General features: G+C 42.5%; 1 pseudogene; it reads left to right on the top strand.

Annotated features, from left to right (window-relative positions):
* Positions 1 to 9,145: 9,145 nt before the first annotated feature.
* LOC136637548 (5S ribosomal RNA) lies at positions 9,146 to 9,262 on the top strand (annotated as a pseudogene).
* Positions 9,263 to 17,884: the final 8,622 nt, after the last annotated feature.

Genomic DNA, 17,884 nt, shown 5'->3' with positions numbered 1-17,884 from the left:
TAATTACACAAAATTTCTGGATGGGTGTTTTTAGACAAAGGGGGCAAACATGGAACCCCTTTTCCTCGATACCCCGCCCTCCTACTTAGAATCAGATGGATTTCTAAGGCTGCTACATTGCTGGTAATTTGTTACTCTAGGTCAAGCCAGGACTGGGAGCAAAAACCCCACCCCAAATACATCCAACCTAGTTTCAGAATAAGTGCTTCCAAGTAAGGATTCAGGGCTGTTCAGGCAACCTCAAGGTCTCTCCTCCTTACACATGTAAGCTGAAACATGTCAGAGCTTGGATTGATCATTGAGTTTATTTTTTGCTGCAATTAATCAGAGAAATAACTGCACTGCTTTCACATTGCACAACAAAAGTCAGATTTATGAAGAGAAGGCCCATGTTCCAAAAAACGGTCAGGGTAGCTTCCAAGGTTATTTATGCTGAAGGATTTCCTGGGCCACAGTTCAGGACGTCCAGAGGATTGTTGTGGGCAGGACACAAATTCCTAAAGCCACAGACCAAAAAAACAACAACAAAAAACCTGCACAGTATCCAGTAATGGCAGCCATTAATGTAACCACAGCACCATCTACTGGCATGATTTACCATTGCCGTTAACACCTTCTGTTTTAACAAGAAAAGGGTCTCCCTAGGAGGGTGGTTTCTGATCCTTATGGATTATGCATGACGAACAAACTTTCTCATAGCTTGTTCCAAGGGATTTAAGAAATGCAGGACTGTCTCTGTTTCTTCTAACTCATCCTTTATTTTGGGTTTCCCCAATTCCTCCCTTTCCAATTCGCATCTATTTGCAATTAAGAATCTTTATTCATACCCCGCCCTCCTTTTTTGGTTATGCTACTTTCATTTGGGTGTTGTTAGCCAAAATAGCTCCTTTCAAGGGTTGAAATTTGTTCACATCCATCTACCTCAACATGGTCCTCCTTCATAAGCAGGAATGGGAAGAGAGAATACGCACTTGATGTACTTCAGATCATGTAAATACTTTAAACAGCAGCATAGCCAAATGTGATGATTGAGCTAGCTAACTACCTGGTTCAGACACAGCTTGTCACCCAAGTAGGCATAAATGAAACTTCTGAAGAAATTCATCATTTTAAAATGAATTTGTTTATATGCATGCAATTCTTGTCAGACATACGGTATTTTTTATCCTGCAATTTTTTTCTTGTTTGATAGATGTTGGCAAAGTACAACTTGTACCTTCATTTGGCTGCTTCTCCTGGTATGGAATTAGCTATAAGCAATGTTTACAGAACTGTCTTTAAATATTGCAATGTGGGGCACTTAACTGTAAGGTGCACTTCTTTACTTAGAGGAATTATATTCCACCAAATGACCAAATGGTTTTCAGAGTAGCTTGCAATGGATTACAGTAGTAATAACTGAACAAACAAATTATGTAGTGATTTTTTCTATTTCATATGTACATTGCAATGGCTTATTTAAAGCAGTTCTTCCCTATTTCCAGATCTTTTTTTAGACCTGCCATATATTGTAGGATGAATCATTCTATAACCCTCTGCAGTGAGTCTAGGAAGAGATACATATGTTTCCAAGAACAACACTGCTTCCTTTAAACATAAGAAGAGCCATGATAGATTAACCAAAGGTCTATCAAATCGAGTGTCATATTTCCCACAGCAGCTAACACAGTAGTTCCCATCCATTAGGAGCCCATGGACCACTGAGGCAAACATTGCAATTGTCATGGACCACATGCAACCCCCTCCATCCCCACCACGCACACACAAAAAAATAGAATTTAATTTGGTAGCCTATGGGGGAGTGGAAATACCAACTGTAGGGGTCCATTCTCTGCCCTCTCTGGTGGTCTATGGGGAAGCATCTCACCAAGTGATTGCTCCTCCACAGACTACCAGAAATGATGGAGAATGGTCCCTCCGGCAGGTGGCACTTCAGCAAGTGCTGAACAAATGGACTACCTACAGCCACAGCCGACACTTCAGTGGTCCATGGGAGAGCACTCACTTGGTGAAACTCTGGAAGGTGGTCTTTTTGCCCGAGACCTCGAAGACCACTTCTCAGGATCTCACGAACCACCCGTGATCCCCAACCCACAGGCTGGGAACCACAGAGATAACAGGATGACTCTGGAAGCTCACTAGCAAGCAAGAAGGCACACAGTACCCTCCCACTGTTGCTTCTCAGCAGCTGGTAATCAGTGGCAGTGAAGTTCAGAAGCATTTCCACTAAATACTCCATGCAGATCTTCTGAATCTTCTAAAAACAACTTAAATGGATTTAACTTCAGATTGTCACTGGGGAAAATTTTTTTACTAAGCAGCAGTGGCATAGCTAGGGAGGGGCAGGGGGGTGGTCCGCCCCGGGTACTACCCTTGGGGGGTGACACCACAAATGCCCCAACATCTTTAACATAGCGAAGGTTAGGAGTAACCCCATCAAGCCATATATCATTGGAATTTCCAGCAGAATGCAATGCAAAAAAAAAGAATGAAATAGCCCCTTTCCTTCAAACGTTGTAGCCGAAAAACCGGAAACCTAAAACTGCATGGAGCCCAATGGAAAGTGCAACCGAGCCATATCGTGTACTTACTCGCAAGTAGGCGGACTTGCCTTAGTCCTTCGGAAAGGGCAGGTTGAGAGGAATCCAAGGACACCAGAATAGTTCCTGTCCAATGAAAGCAGTCCCCAAAAAACACCCAAGAAATAAGTCCTTCCTCCCAAGCAGACAAATGTATTGAGCCCTATGGAAAGTGAAAGGAAGCCACATGGTCATGTTTACTAACAAGCAGGCAAATGTGCCTTGGTTCCTGGTCAAGTTGGGCAGAGAGGAGTGCAAGGCTAGCTGCATGGTCCTGATCTGATGAAAGTGGAGCTCAACAAATGCTCCAGAAGGCAGCCCAAAGAATAAAACAGAGGCTTCAGCTGTAAGGTGAATTTTTACTTGTTTTTAGACTTGCAAAGCTGGGTGAGTCCTTTGCTTACTCTCCCCCACCTCCAAGCCTAGATCCCCCACAATCTCCCTTTCTCCCCCCCTCCAAGCCTGGATCCCCCACAATCTTTCCCCCCTCCAAGTCTGGATCCCCACAATTTCTCCCCCCTCCAATCCTGGATCCCTCACAATCTCACTTTCTCTCTCCCTCCAAGCCGGGATCCCCCCCAATCTTTCCCCCCTCCAAGCCTGAATCCCCCACAACCTCCCTTTCTTTCCCCTCCAAGCCTGGATCCCTCACAATCTCACTTTCTCCCCCCCCCAAGCCTGGATCCCCCCAATCTTTCCCCCCTCCAAGTCTGGATCCCCACAATCTTCCTAGTGACCAAAATTCTGGAAATCATGGCTTTTAAGAATAATAGCATCATGTTATATACCATTTTATGCAGAATTTTATCCATTGCTTGTGGAGAAATATTCACTGCATTTATTGTCTGGCCATTATTATTATTCATTTCATGTCAAGACTGTTATTATCTCTGTCTCACCTGTCTCACAGGGTTGCTGTGAGGACCATGTATACCACCCTGAGCTGCTTAGATGAGGGTGGTATAAAAATGTGAATTAATTAATCAATCAATTAATTAATTAATCGTATGGGGTACGGGTGTCAAATGACCTAGCTACACCTCTGCTAAGCAGTGCCAATAGTTTTGAGAATGCACTCACCTACCCACCCCTCACTCTGGATATAGAGATGTTCATTTACGTATGCATTTATAAATATGCAACGCTTGTGGTTTATGTGTGGGATCCGAAGATCCCAGTGTTTTGTAAGTATCTTTTAAAAGGCCTCTTTCTTTCTTTCTTTCTTTCTTTCTTTCTTTCTTGCTTTCTTGCTTGCTTGCTTGCTTTGGATTATCAACTGCAACATAATTATAGTTCAAAGTGATGGCAGCACCTGGATTACGCTTCCCTTGTTTACATGCCAGCACCTGTAGATTTTGCAAGCCCAAAAGATTTCCAAATACGCTTAGAATATTTTGCCTTTTTTGGGTATCCTGGGCTTCCATGTCTCATGAAAAGGAATGAGTAGCAGCAATCAAGTTTGGTAGACTTTAGGGAGTGGTTAAAAAAAACAACAAACCAAGAACCCACAATTCAATTTTGATTTGCACAATGAAGTATCCCATTGGTGGTGATGGAGAGTTGATAAAGGATATATCAGGGGAAATGAAAATGTATTTTGGCACCTATAATGATTTATGAAAGGCAGCTTTTCTAGTCAGACAGCTAAAACACCCTGGGTGATCCCAGGTTTTGGAAGTGGAGTGGGCTGTTTACTTTAAATGGATAATTCCTTCTGATACAGACATTCCAGCTACCTGTTTTAGTTTTTATTTACTTTTCTCTATTTGCCAAATCCCTTCTTTGAAAGGGTTTACCTTCATTGCCCTTGTGATTTCATTGCCAGGGAATGCCAAAGTTCAGAAGAGTGAGATTTCTGGTTTACTGGGGTGCAGACAGAACCAAAGAACTAGTACTTAGGGTACTGTTGTTCTTGGAGTTAGTAGTCCTGGGGAGGGAGGGAGAATTAAAAGAAGGGGCAAGAGCACCACCTACTGAAGTGGAAATGATCTGCAGATCTCCAGAGTGCATTCTGATCTCAGTACATACTGGTGAAATCAAGCCAAGATTCATTTATCCTGCCTAGACTCAAAACCAACCAGAATCTGCATGGAGATGCATCTCTGAACCCTTTTCCTACAAAACAGTGACTTTTTATAAAGTACTTGATGAATAAAACATTTTTAAAAAATGATTTGGAATTCATAACAGCAATCCTTTCCAGGTTTAGTCAATTACCCTGTCTGGCTAAGCAAGTATGGTCTGCATCTGATTGGGGCATGGTACTCTGTGAAAGAGGACGGCATGTTTTCCTCAGACTCTCATCGTGTTGTTTGGATCTCTACATTCAGTAAGGAATGTGAATGAAATGATTGACTAGAGCTGTATAATGTTTGCCTATTCAACCCCACTCCCCAGCTGCACTTAACACCCCATTCTTGCACCATCATTGTCACTGGTGGAGCAAGAGCCAGGGTTGCTTTTCAAATCCTATTCCTTTGAATGCTGGAGTTATCTTCTGGATTGGGGGGAGACATTGTTATGCCTTTGGCCCCCGTGGATGGTGGCCATGCCACACAACAGTGATTTTCAATCACTGTGCCGTGGCACACTGGTGTGCTGTGAATGGTCTGCAGGTGTGCTGGGAATTTGGGGGAGGATAATTTATTATTAGGTCCATTGGGAGATGTTTTGTTGTTGCCAACCTTCAGACTTGAGAGACTATGGTATCGCGCTCTGAAAGGTGGTTTTGGAACATCGTCTAGTGTGGCTGAAAAGGCCAATTCGGGAGTGACAATCCCTTCCACAATGGGAGCAAGTGCAGTCTGTCCATGGTCTGTCTCCCTGGCTATGGGCCTTCCTTCTTTGCCTCTTAGCCTCAGACTGTTGGCCAAGTGTCTCTTCAAACTGGGAAAGGCCATGCTGCACAGCCTGCCTCCAAGCGGGCCGCTCAGAGGCCAGGGTTTCCCACTTGTTGAGGTCCACTCCTAAGGCCTTCAGATCCCTCTTGCAGATGTCCTTGTATCGCAGCTGTGGTCTACCTGTAGCGTGCTTTCCTTGCACGAGTTCTCCATAGAGGAGATCCTTTGGGATCCGGCCATCATCCATTCTCACGACATGACCGAGCCAACGCAGGCGTCTCTGTTTCAGCAGTGCATACATGCTAGGGATTCCAGCACGTTCCAGGACTGTGTTGTTAGGAACTTTGAACTGCCAGGTGATGCCGAGAATGCGTCGGAGGCAGCGCATGTGGAAAGCGTTCAGTTTCCTCTCCTGTTGTGAGCGAAGAGTTCATGACTCACTGCAGTACAGAAGTGTACTCAGGACGCAAGCTCTGTAGACCTGGATCTTGGTATGTACCGTCAGCTTCTTGTTGGACCAGACTCTCTTTGTGAGTCTGGAAAACGTGGTAGCTGCTTTACCGATGCGTTTGTTTAGTTCGGTATTGAGAGAAAGAGTGTCAGAGATCGTTGAGCCATGGTACACAAAGTCATGGACAACCTCCAGTTCATGTGCAGAGATTGTAATGCAGGGAGGTGAGTCCACATCCTGAACCATGACCTGTGTTTTCTTCAGGCTGATTGTCAGAGATGTTAGCTGATTGGGAGATGTTAGCCCCCCCACAAAGCATGGCATGCCTTGTCAATTATCAAAAAGCTGGTGGTGTGCCTTGACAATTTTAGTACCTTGCCAGTGTGCCCTGAGATGAAAAAAGTTGCAAATCGCTGCCATACAATATCAGCAGTGCTGTGGCAGTCTCACTTCCATTACTATGGCACACCCAAATGCAAGTTAACTTGCCTTCTGCTCCCATTAATCTTAATGTTTGAAGCAACAAGCAGATTTTGCTTCTTCCATAGAATGGGAGCCAACATCTTGCTTTGAGGATGACATCTTCCCTTCACCTTCATAAAGATTGTAGGATGGAAGCGGAATTAGGCTCAGATATAGCAGCACATCATGGCATGCTCTGTATGACTCTTGTTGTCTCCCCTCCCCCCATGCATGCTGTGCAGGGCCTCTGAGAGGAATTTTATAAAGGGGTACAAAGTTTATTTGGGGTCCCTTTGCAGAGAGGGAGGGGTGAAACAGAGTGGGGGAAGTTGGTGACGGGCAAGCAGAATAGGGACATGGAGGGACAAAAATGAATGGGGGGAGGGTGGAGACAGCTAGAAGCCCAGGTCTACCCACGCATGTGGCAGCTAGATCCAGTAATACAATCTCGTCTGATCTTGGAAGCTAAGCTGATCTTGGAACCTAACTAACTAACCAAGCCTGGTTAGTACTTGGATGGGAGACCGCCTGGGAATACTGGGTGCTGTAGGCTTATACCATAGTCTTTCGAGACTGAAGGTTGCCAAGCACAGAAAACCAAACACACTCCTAAGTCTCTCTAAAATCTTTTAAATATAGAAAATCATTGCAGAAAATGAGCATCATCATATTTAGGCTTACACTAGAATGGACAGTGCCCTGTGCATACCAAAATTTGCTTCTGTAGCAGCTGTAGTCTTGCACCCTGAGCTTTTATACACTCCTTCATGGTAAGCAGATCCACAAGCCAAAGAGCTCCTGTAGCAGTCCAGTTTCTTCCCAGATTTGACACTGCGTTAAGGAGTATCATGTATGCATTCCTTGGCCCAGTATATATGGCTTGCCAGTAGCTTCAGTAGCTGCAGCCACATGCTCGTGGTAGTGTCCCCAGCATCTTGTGTGGGCAACAAGTCTGAGTAGATAGGAAAATGTAAGATCCCAGGAAATTTCTGAGGCCCCTCCTTTGGCTTCTGAGCCCCCTTTTTGACCCTGGGCCCAGGTACAAATTACCCTCTTTACTCCTCTCTCCTAGGCCCTGATGCTGTGACTGAATCATTCTTCACTGCTTAGGTGATTGTAGATGGTGAATAGGTGTACTCAAGTGAAGCTTTCTTTGAAACCAGTTCTTCAAATATATGACTTCAGGGGGAAGGAAAAGGGGATAAAGAGATTGCCCTCTCCTCCTTGCAATCCTTTGCAGTTTCCCACTTGAACCTATTGACATAGATACAAATGGGGATTCAAAGAGCATATGCAGTTCACTTAAAAAAAAATCCTCATCTTGCTCAGCAAGAGAGAGGAACAGCCTAGACAGAGGTTATTGTCCTTCGGGATAGTCTTTGCAAATTGATGCAAGTGTAATGTTTGGGCTTGGATGATAGAGTAATGGAATCTTCATTTGGACCGATAGAAAGCCAGGCTTGAAGCCAAGGGTAAATGAACACTGGGGAGTTTGGACAAAGTAAGCTGGAAAGGCTAGAGAAGTTGACCAACTGAAGAGAGATGTTTGAACTTAGGCAAGGCAGGTGAAGAATGGGCCTGACTATGAGGAGAGTACCTCATTTGACCCACAACCTATCTTAGGCAGCAAGGATCAGGTACTACCTTCTTTTCTTTGATCTTTATCCCACTCTTAAAGGGGATAATACTGTCTATAGATCAGCAGGAATCATTACCTTCCACTGTGACTTGCACACAGAATGGACAAACTTTGATACTAAAAAATCTTTCCCTCTGGATCCAGTTTGAAACCATGAAAGGAGGTTACATCCAGCTCCTGTTGTATGCTTTTGTAATTGGGCTCGAAGAAACTGTAAGCCGCCTTGAGCATGTGTATTGGCAAAGGAAAGGTGGGACATAAATATAGTGCCCAACCCATCAGCAGTTGTAAACCCTCTCTCAGTCACTAGCTGCCATTCAAATGTATTATCACTCACTGCTGGTTCATTGACTGTATCCAGCCCCATCTTCCTTTCATTTTTCCAGTTTAGCTCACTTGCAGTATAATTCCAAGTTTCACCTTGACAGAAAGTCAAAAGCAGAGCAAACATCAGAGATGACTCTGAGGTCAGGGACTGAGATTGACAAATGACGGGAGGAAAGTTAAAAGATATTTCTGCTGTTTCACCTTACCAGGGCTCAGGGTACATATCTTATTCAGCCTCTGGCCACTTGAGCTCCATCAAGAGTGAGGGCAAGAGTAAGTGTGCAGGTTCCTCACAGCTCATAGCACTCATGGTTACTGCTGGTGTGGTAAACCACACAGCTGGACTCTGTAGACAGCAAGTGGTGCAGTGAAAAGGGGTACAAAGGTCTGCGGTGATAATAAGCACAAGGCTATGGCAATCAAATTATGTCAGCAGAGCAGAATTACAAGGAACCTACCTATAGCATGAGAAGGCCAGACAAATAAGTAAATGAGGTTCTTGGTCAATATATTCTTGCCTCTGATACAGCAACATCACAGGTGTGCTTCTCTCAGACTGTTCTAGTGAGTGACCACACCCAGTGGTTAATCTGGAACATCATCTGTTAAAACTATTCTGTTCCACAGGAATCTGACTCCATCTAGAGAAGTGGTGTCAAACATAAGGCCCAGGGGCTGGATAAAACCTGCAGAAGCTCTTTATCCAGCTGACATATCCTAGCAGATGCATAGCTAAGGCATCTGGTACCCGGGGGTACAAAAATGATTAATTAATTAACACACATCGATAACTCCTACTTTTAAAATACATCATTAAATATGTACTTTAAAACTGATGATTATTATTGGCAGCAGCTGTTACCCTGCACATGCCCGATCTCGTCTGATCTTGGAACCTAAACAGGGTCAGGCTTGGTTAGTACTTGGATGGAAGACCACCTGGGAATACCAGGTGCTGTAGGCTTATACCATAGTCTTTCAAGACTGAAGGTTGCCAACCATGAATTATTACTTATTTATGTAATAATATTATTTAATAAACATTATTGTTATTATGATCAAACAACAACATAAATCCTCCTTCAAACCTTCAAAATCAACGCAGAAACAAATAATACTGACTTTGCACTGCCTTTTTTTGTAACCTCCAGTCAATGCTCACACTATCTTTGAGGAGGGTCTTTAAAGGAGAGCAGGGGGCTGTCCATTATAGGAGGGATGATGACCTTCACTACAGTCCAAACAAAGGTAAGACAAGAGCGGATGCAATGGGGGCAAGGTGATAAAACAGCTCACATCTCTGACTGAAGTCTTTGCTTCCCCCTACTAAGAGGTGAGGAATTTGTGGAAATCTGCTCTTATGTCTCCCTTGTTCCCCCCTTTAAATCAAAGTCAGGAGCAAGGGAGAGGAGGTGATGGGGTGGCATGAGGAGGGCAGCTTGATGGACTTTGAGATCTGGTTCCCCACTTCCTTGGGAGACGGTAGTGCCTTTGTTTTGCCTTTCCTTCTACTCTTGCGGCTGGAGAGAAAAAGGGAGGCTTTCTCCTCCTTCTCAGCCTGCACAGGGTAGGAACTGGGGGAAGAGTTTGGGGTGGGAGCCCACAAGGCAAGCATGTGTGTGAATTTCCTGTGCCCTTCACCCCCAAGTCCAAGGCAGCCTCCCTCTACCCTATCAGGGATGGTGCTTTTTGGTCGCTAGAAGGAAGCAGATCCAGCCCCCCAGCAGCTCCTCTGTGTGACCAGCCACAGTGGCAGAAGCAGCAGCTTCTGCTGGTGTCTTCAAGGTGGTGCTGCTGCTCTGAACACTGTCCACTGTTGCTATGTGCGGATTAGTTTCTTCTGTGTGTGGTTACTATGGAAGCATCGTTGGCTTTCTGCAAAGGTATTGGTTACCAATCTAAAGTGAAATTGATTTACTGTTATGGATCATAATAGGATCCCAACAATGTCATGTGGGTGTTATGCTGACATTCGTAGTGGCTGATATAGCAGAGCCTTTGGACTGTTCTGCTAGTTTTTTTCAATTCAGCTGGGCTTGACTGAAGAGAAAACAAAATTCTTATCCAAACAAGAATATGTGGACCCTTTTGCAGATTGTCTTGCTTTCCACAGCCCCTCAGTTTTTCATAGCTATTAGCAGACTTTTGTTCCAAATCGCTAATATCATTTGCAAAAACTGCAAGAGAGATAATGTTGCTGAGAATAATTTGACCACAATATAACTGCAGTTAGCTGGAAGTGTTAACAAGAGTTTATAGTTTCATTAAACTATGTACCATCTATGACTTACTTCAATCTCATTCATGTGACATCCATGCTACACTTCTGTTAATCCTCCATTTTATATTCAGCTTTGACTGAGTGTGACATTACAGTATCTCAAAAGCAACAAAAGCAACAGTAGTTGCAGCACCAATCTAAATTAGAAAAATAACTGGACAAAACCAACAATGGTGTTTCCTAGCACTGGGGAAGGGCCAAATAAATGCTGCCCTGCTAGCCATTTTTTTTTTTTTTTTGGACAGAAGTTCTGTAGTGCTTATACCACTATTACATGAAATACTACACTAACAGGAACTGCAAGAAGACACCAGAAATAAATTCTCTCATTAACAAAAGTAACCAAGATGGGGAAAGCAGTGAATATTTTGGCAGGTGTTTCTGGATCAAATCCCAAAAGACAACATGTCACAATTAAAAATCTGTACTGGTAACAGCTCATAAATACTTTTCAATTGCCTATACCATTTTGAATTGCTTAACATTGTCTGTGCACACATCCAAAACATACAATAGAGCAGAGCGAATAGCTAACACTAACTAGCCCTAAATCAGCTGTGTTTATTGTATTCAAAGGTTTTACGAGTTTTTATCCCCTAAATATTTTTAGAAGAGTTATTTGTTTCAGAAAATGATTTCTTTTAGCTTTGAAGTATTTTCAACTTTCTAAGTGCTCAGGTCCTTGGAATGGAATCATATGTCCTGCAGTGAGGAAAAAGAACAGTTTCATGAGTTGAAAGACTTCTGTTATGTAAAAGTCTTTTTCAACATAGATTCCATCGTTTGGTAATACTATGGATGCCAAGCAGTACTCTAAGAGAGGAATGTAATTAATACCAGATCACTAATAGAACAACAATTTTTCAAATGAATAAACATGGGCACAATTGCTTGGCACTGTTTTGGCAAACAAGTCACAATACATTTTGTTTGCTGTTTCAGGTCATACATTCTGTATGGGTTGTCTTTTGAAAATGAATGATATATGTTTTTGCTATGCATACACAGTAATCCTTTTGCCTATTTAAAAAGATAAAGGATTTTTTTTACCATTTTACATTTTCATGAAAAACAGGTGTTTTTTCTTTTCACAGAAAGCCAGACAGAATGGGAACAAACAACCTACATGGGTAGAAAATAGGTTTTGAGGCCGTATCTTTAGATCAGTGATTTTCAAAGTGGGCGCTAGCGCCCCCCCAGGGGGCGTTGGAAAGATCCAAGGGGGCGTTGAAAGTAAAATGGGCGTTAGGGGGGCAATGGGGACAAAGTGGGCGATAGGGGGGCAGTGACAGGTCAGGCCAGGTGAAAAACGCTGGCCGCCACCAAAAAAAAGGGGTTCCAGGCGGCCAGCGTTTGAATTTGGCCCCATTGAATTTGTCCTTGCACGCCTCTGATTTGTTTTTCTCTGCCTGGAGTCAATGAGCGGGAGAAGGAGGCTCCTCCCCCCCACCGCTCAGAGCGCTCCAGACTTCTGAGGCAACAGCCTCGTGAGTGCTCTTCCCCTGTGCCGCTTTGCCCCCTGCCTCCCTGCTTGTGTGGCCACAGCAGCTTGCCTGTGCAGTGTGCCTGCCATCACCACCACAGCCTCTGCAGCGGCGTTGTGCTGCCTGCCTGCCTGGGACCAACACAGCTCAGCAGCAGCCTTCTCCATTGATATCCAGGTAAAAGAGGAGAAGGAAGTATAAGTGTGCAATCCTGAGGCTGTCTACTCAGAAGTAAGTTCCATTATATTCAATGGGACTTACTCCCAAGAAAGTGTCTTAAGGATTGCAGCCTCAATACATTACGTTAAAAACATTACTCATCCTACTTGTGTCTACTCATAAGTAAGGTCCATTACTCAGTTGGGCTCACCCCCAGTCCAGCAATCTCCCCCTCCCAACGCCCCCTGCACCTGCAGCCTCTATCTCCTAGTCTGAGCCCCATCCCAGTTGTGTCTACTCAGAAGTAAGCCCCCTGAAATGAAGTGGCTTGGATTGCAGCCTAACTAGTCTTGCCCCCCCAACCCCTCTGGACCTGCCTGCACTGCCCCAAAGAAAATCCCGTCATGCATGCACCCCCCCGCCCCAAGATAAAAAATATATGCAATATATTTATACATATTTATTTATAAATTTATACATATACAAGATGGTTGATGCTGGATGCAAAAAGTTTGGTTGCAAAGTTTGCTGCAAGTAGTGGTGTGTAATTTGCACAGGTGTTTCTTGACTTGGCCTGCTGGAGACTTCTGCAGAGAAGGTTGGTTGCAAAGTTTGCTGCAAATAGTGAGTGCGTGCTTTGCAAAGAATTTGCATATTCTTGTTCCAGAATAAAATATGGCTCCAACACAGCAAACAAAAAAGAAGTGTAGGCAATACAGTGTGGAATATCTGAAATATGGATTTATACCAGCACCAAATAACGAGCAGCAACCAATGTGCCTACTGTGTGAGGGAGTTTTTTCAAATGAAGCCATGAAACCTTCCAGGCTCCTACAACATTTGAAGAAAATGCACTCTGATAAAGCAGACAAAAACTTAGCATATTTTCAGTCACTTCGGGAACAATTACAGAAAAGGAAAAATATTGTAAATATGTTTGCTAGCACTTCACAGCAATCCAGTGATGGTTTGCGTGCATCATACAACATCTCATTGCTAATTGCTAGATCTGGTAAGCCTCATACAATTGGGGAACAGCTTATTCTGCCAGCAGTCAGTGAGGTTCTGCGCACAGTTCTACACAAGTCACCCGAACAAATTATTAAAGCTATTCCTCTCAGTGATAACTCTGTTCAAAGAAGAGTGGATGAAATGGCTGAAAATATTGAAGACACATGCTTAGAACAATAGAATTTGCTTAGAACATGCTTAGAACAATAGAATTTGGTTTACAATTAGATGAGTCCATTCTTCCAGGCAATCAATCTTTGCTTCTTGCTTATGTTCGTTTTGTCAAAGATGAAAGTTTGGTTCAAGAGCTGTTATTTGCAAGACAACTAGAAACAGATACAAAAGGGGAGTCAGTATTTCGTGTTGTTGAGAATTTTTTCAAGGAGAAAGATATCCCGCTTACCAACATTCTTGCTTGTGCAACAGATGGGGCACCTGCGATGACAGGTCGTTACCGTGGCTTCATCAGTTTCTTGAAAAAAGCTGTACCTGGTGTGTTTACGGTCCACTGTGTAATTCACAGGCAACATTTGGTCGCAAAAAACCTAAGTAGTCGACTTCACGAATCATTAAACACTATTATCAAAGCGATAAATAAAATTAAGGCACATGCTCTCAATTCTTGATTGTTTCGACTGCTCTGCATTGAGAACGATGAAGATTTTGAACATTTGTTGTTGCACACAGAAGTTAGATGGCTGTCAAAGGAAATCTGCCTGAGACGTTTCTATTCAGTTTTTGGAACAGTTGTTGAATTCTTCCAAAACTCCAATCCTGTTCTCTCTGATGAACTAAGAAACATCAAGCATGATACCGCCTACTTGTCTGATGTATTCACAAAGTTTAACGAAGTTAATCTGCAACTGCAAGGAAATGAGATTAGCCTTATCAAAGTCAAATCTGTTCTCTCCACGTTTTGCTCGAAATTACAGTTGTTCAGATGTAACATAGCCCGTCGTGAGCTCTTTCAGTTTCCGAACCTCTCTGAATTGAAGAAGGAGAAGAGCATACCAGACGATAACCTACAAGTGTATTGTGCACACCTGGATGAGTTGCACAGAGACATGTCTGATAGATTTCAGGATCTTTTTTTGCTTCAGATACCAGACTGGGTGATAAATCCATTCCTAGATATCAGCAATGATGAAACAGGAATGGTAGAGGAAGAACTTATTTCACTCCAAAATGACATTGAGCTCAGGCCAAAGTTCAAACAGTCATATCAAGACTTTTGGTTACAAAAAATTTTTTTTGACCGATACCCTGCACTGTGGAACAAAGTTAAGATGTACTTCATTGCTTTCCCTACATCATATTTAGTGGAGCGAGGCTTCAGTGCAGTCGCCTACCTACTTTCCAAGCAAAGAAACAGACTGAACATTATTGAACGTGGGGATCTAAGACTTTTCCTTAGTTCCTTCCAACCAGATGTTGATAAGCTGATATCCCTACACCAAATACATCCATCCCATGAAACTTGTGAAGACAACGTAGTTGCAGAAGAGATGCAAATTTAGCTTTTTAAAAATGTTATTTATTAAAAATGTTAAATGTTATATATTTAACTTTAAATACTGTTTACTAGATTTATTTGTCAAATACATACGCTTTTTTATAGTGTTGTATTACTTGTTTTGAATTTGCAGTAGACTATTAAGCAAAGAGGTGGGGGGCGCTAGGAATTTTTCCTGGGCCTCAAGGGGGCGTTAGCCCGAAAAAGTTTGGGAACCACTGCTTTAGATCAAAACTACACACATATAAAGAAGGATGAGAAATATGAAGCAGGAAAGAATGTGTAAATCTGCTATAGTCTTAAAAAGTTAATCTGAGAATACGTAAGTGGGACAAAAGTTTATTACTTATTAAGATTGTACTTTCCAGATGCAAATTCCTACAACGCAACTATTGTGTCTTCATCCTTCTTATACACTCATAGATGTCAGAGGCTTTATTGATGAGAAACAAAACAAAATCTTCCTATTAAAATGGAAGTCCAAGAAAATTTCCAGAGAAGGGCTTGACATTTTTGAGGTTGTAATTTGGTTTCTGGTATTAAAACTATCCCAATATCTATAATTTATAATATATATTCTTCTGGTTTTTTTAAATATAGGTAAATGTCTGTTCAAACTTGTCCCATGACTCAGGCAGTCTTTCAGATAGACTACATTCTACATCTCCAGCTGACTTAGAAGCAGGGCTGGCCCATCCATGAGGCCAACTGAAGCAATCGCTTAAGATAGCAAATTAGTAGAGGTACCCATCTCTGTCTGCTTACTTGCCTCTACTGCTTTCCCCCCTCTTTTCACTCTCTGGATTGGAAAAGGAAGAGGAGGATAAAGAAAAAGGAGAAATGTGGAAGGGAGGAGGCTGAGAGCCCAATCCTGAGCTTGGTGCAGTGGCTTCTTGCCACCGTGCAGTCGCAAACGTGCCGTAAGGCACGTCTGTGAGTCCTACCGCTGGGCTACCGCCCGTGCTAACCCAGCGCTGGCTGCCGCTGAGCTAGCACTGGGTGGGCACCTGGCCTCCACTGCTCGGTGGTCTCAAGACTGCTGAGCTGTGGCATGGTAAACAGGGGCGGAGAGGGGGTGGGGAGGAGTCGCTCTGGGGAGGAGGAGGCAGGTGGAGGGCAGAGAGGGCAGGTTCACAATCACGTACTTTATGTTGCCTAATCACTCAGTCTTTGATATCATTGTGTCTTTCAGGATTGAAAGGATATGCTAAAATTCTATTGTGTATACACAGCACACCCCAGATGGGTTAACAAAGGTGCAAGACATGGATAAATAAAGGAATACATAAAACAATACCCTTCAGGGCCGTGCTCTCTCTCTCTCTCTCTCTCTCTCTCTCTCTCTCTCTCTCTCTCAGGACATGGACATGTCAGAGAGAGAGAGAGAGAGAATTTTATTATTTATTTTTGTCCTTTTCTCCAAGGAGTCTGAATAGCATACATAGTCCTGCTCCATTTGATTATCACAACAATCTTATGAGATAAGTGAGACTGATTTTGATTGACTCCAAGATCACCCAGTGAACCTCATGATTGAGAGAAACCTGGCTCTCCCTAGCCCAAATCCTACACTGTGACTGCAATCCTAAACACACTGACCTGGGAGTAAGTCTCACTGAACTCAATTTGACATGACGGGGTAGGCATACATAGGATGGTACTCTAACCACTCTACCATTAGTATCATTACACAGACCTACAAAAAAATCTTTTTCGTTGTTAAGGATGCTTGAACAAATGTAGGATATTTCTGGGGTGCTGAATAAAAAATTGGCATTGTTTTTGCTGTGGCTTCCTCATGAGGAAGCTGCTTAAATCAACATATAAGATGGTTATGCTGTAGCCCTAAAACTTGAGCCAATTGGACAAAACTGATACTATTTTGGGATTCAGCTCCCCAAATATACCCAAGAATAGGTCTAACTTTTAAGACAACAAAATATGTGTTGGCTTATGTTATCAAATCATTTTGCTCCTTCTACATGTGGGGACCCACAAGCAAAACACATCCTCGTGCTCATGCACACATACCCACTCATCATCATGACAAATTAGCGTTTTTTACAAGATAATTGAGTCAGTTTAATAAAAAAAAGATAAAATTTTAGTTAAAAGTTCAGAAGTAATTTATACAAGAAACAAGACCTTATAATAAAAGCATAGTTTTTAGACTTGACTATTCACTTTGTTATGCCCAGAGTCTGGCTTTGTTATCTTCTGGCAATGCAGGAAATGGCTCATGTTACCCAACATATAAAAATCATTAAGAAGATTTATTATAATCAATGAATTACCAAACAGAAATAAATGAAACAGTTTTCCCATGGAATGTTGTTAGACTCCCAGATGAAAGATTCTTTTTCTCTTTCCCTGTGTAGATACCCCTCCCCTTTTTAAAAGTTGCATTTTTCACTTGGTTTATGAATAACACTGGCTGTTGCCACTGGCTTTATTTCTGTTTCAAAGAGACAAGTTATCCTAATTAAAAACCAAATTATTTGCAAACCAGTTGCAAATAAACAAATCCGCGGGTAAATAAATACATTTATAAAAAGAGCATGGAATATGATCCCCTGATTTCAATTTTTTTCCTCTAGAACAAGTGTACTTTCTAACTTGGAAAGTTTATCTTAGGGAGATTGTGCAACATGTGACAGAACATTTAATTAACTTTGCACTTTGAAATACTTACTCAAATGCAAGTATTTTTATGCAAGTGCACTCTAGTTTCTGTCTGATAACGGCCAAAATCTCCATTGGAAGGAGTTTTGTTCCTTTTTTGTATTTTTTTGTTCAAGAAAAATTTAAGCCAAAAGCAAGAATCATATGACTGGCTGCATATGAAACCATTTAGATAGCAATTGCTCTGGTTACTTGGTGTGACTCAGGTTGCCCGTATTATATTTGCATGGTGAAGGCAGAAAGAACAGTTACGCAACAACTAAAATTGCAAGGCAAAAGAGAATGACATTCAACATACCACAAAGCAAAAATTACTTCGACAAACTAGATAACCTTAACATATGAACACAGTTATTGTGACCTTAAGCCAGGGTCTCTAAACTTTTAGGCCAGAGGGCCACATAAAATATCTGGCATGGTGTTGAGGGCTGGAAAAATAAATAAATTTTACATATA

The sequence above is a fragment of the Tiliqua scincoides genome, chromosome 1, assembly GCF_035046505.1.
Source record: "Tiliqua scincoides isolate rTilSci1 chromosome 1, rTilSci1.hap2, whole genome shotgun sequence".
Taxonomy (NCBI): domain Eukaryota; kingdom Metazoa; phylum Chordata; class Lepidosauria; order Squamata; family Scincidae; genus Tiliqua; species Tiliqua scincoides.
Note: the sequence above shows the minus strand (reverse complement) of the source record. Positions and strands in the feature narration are given on the sequence as shown.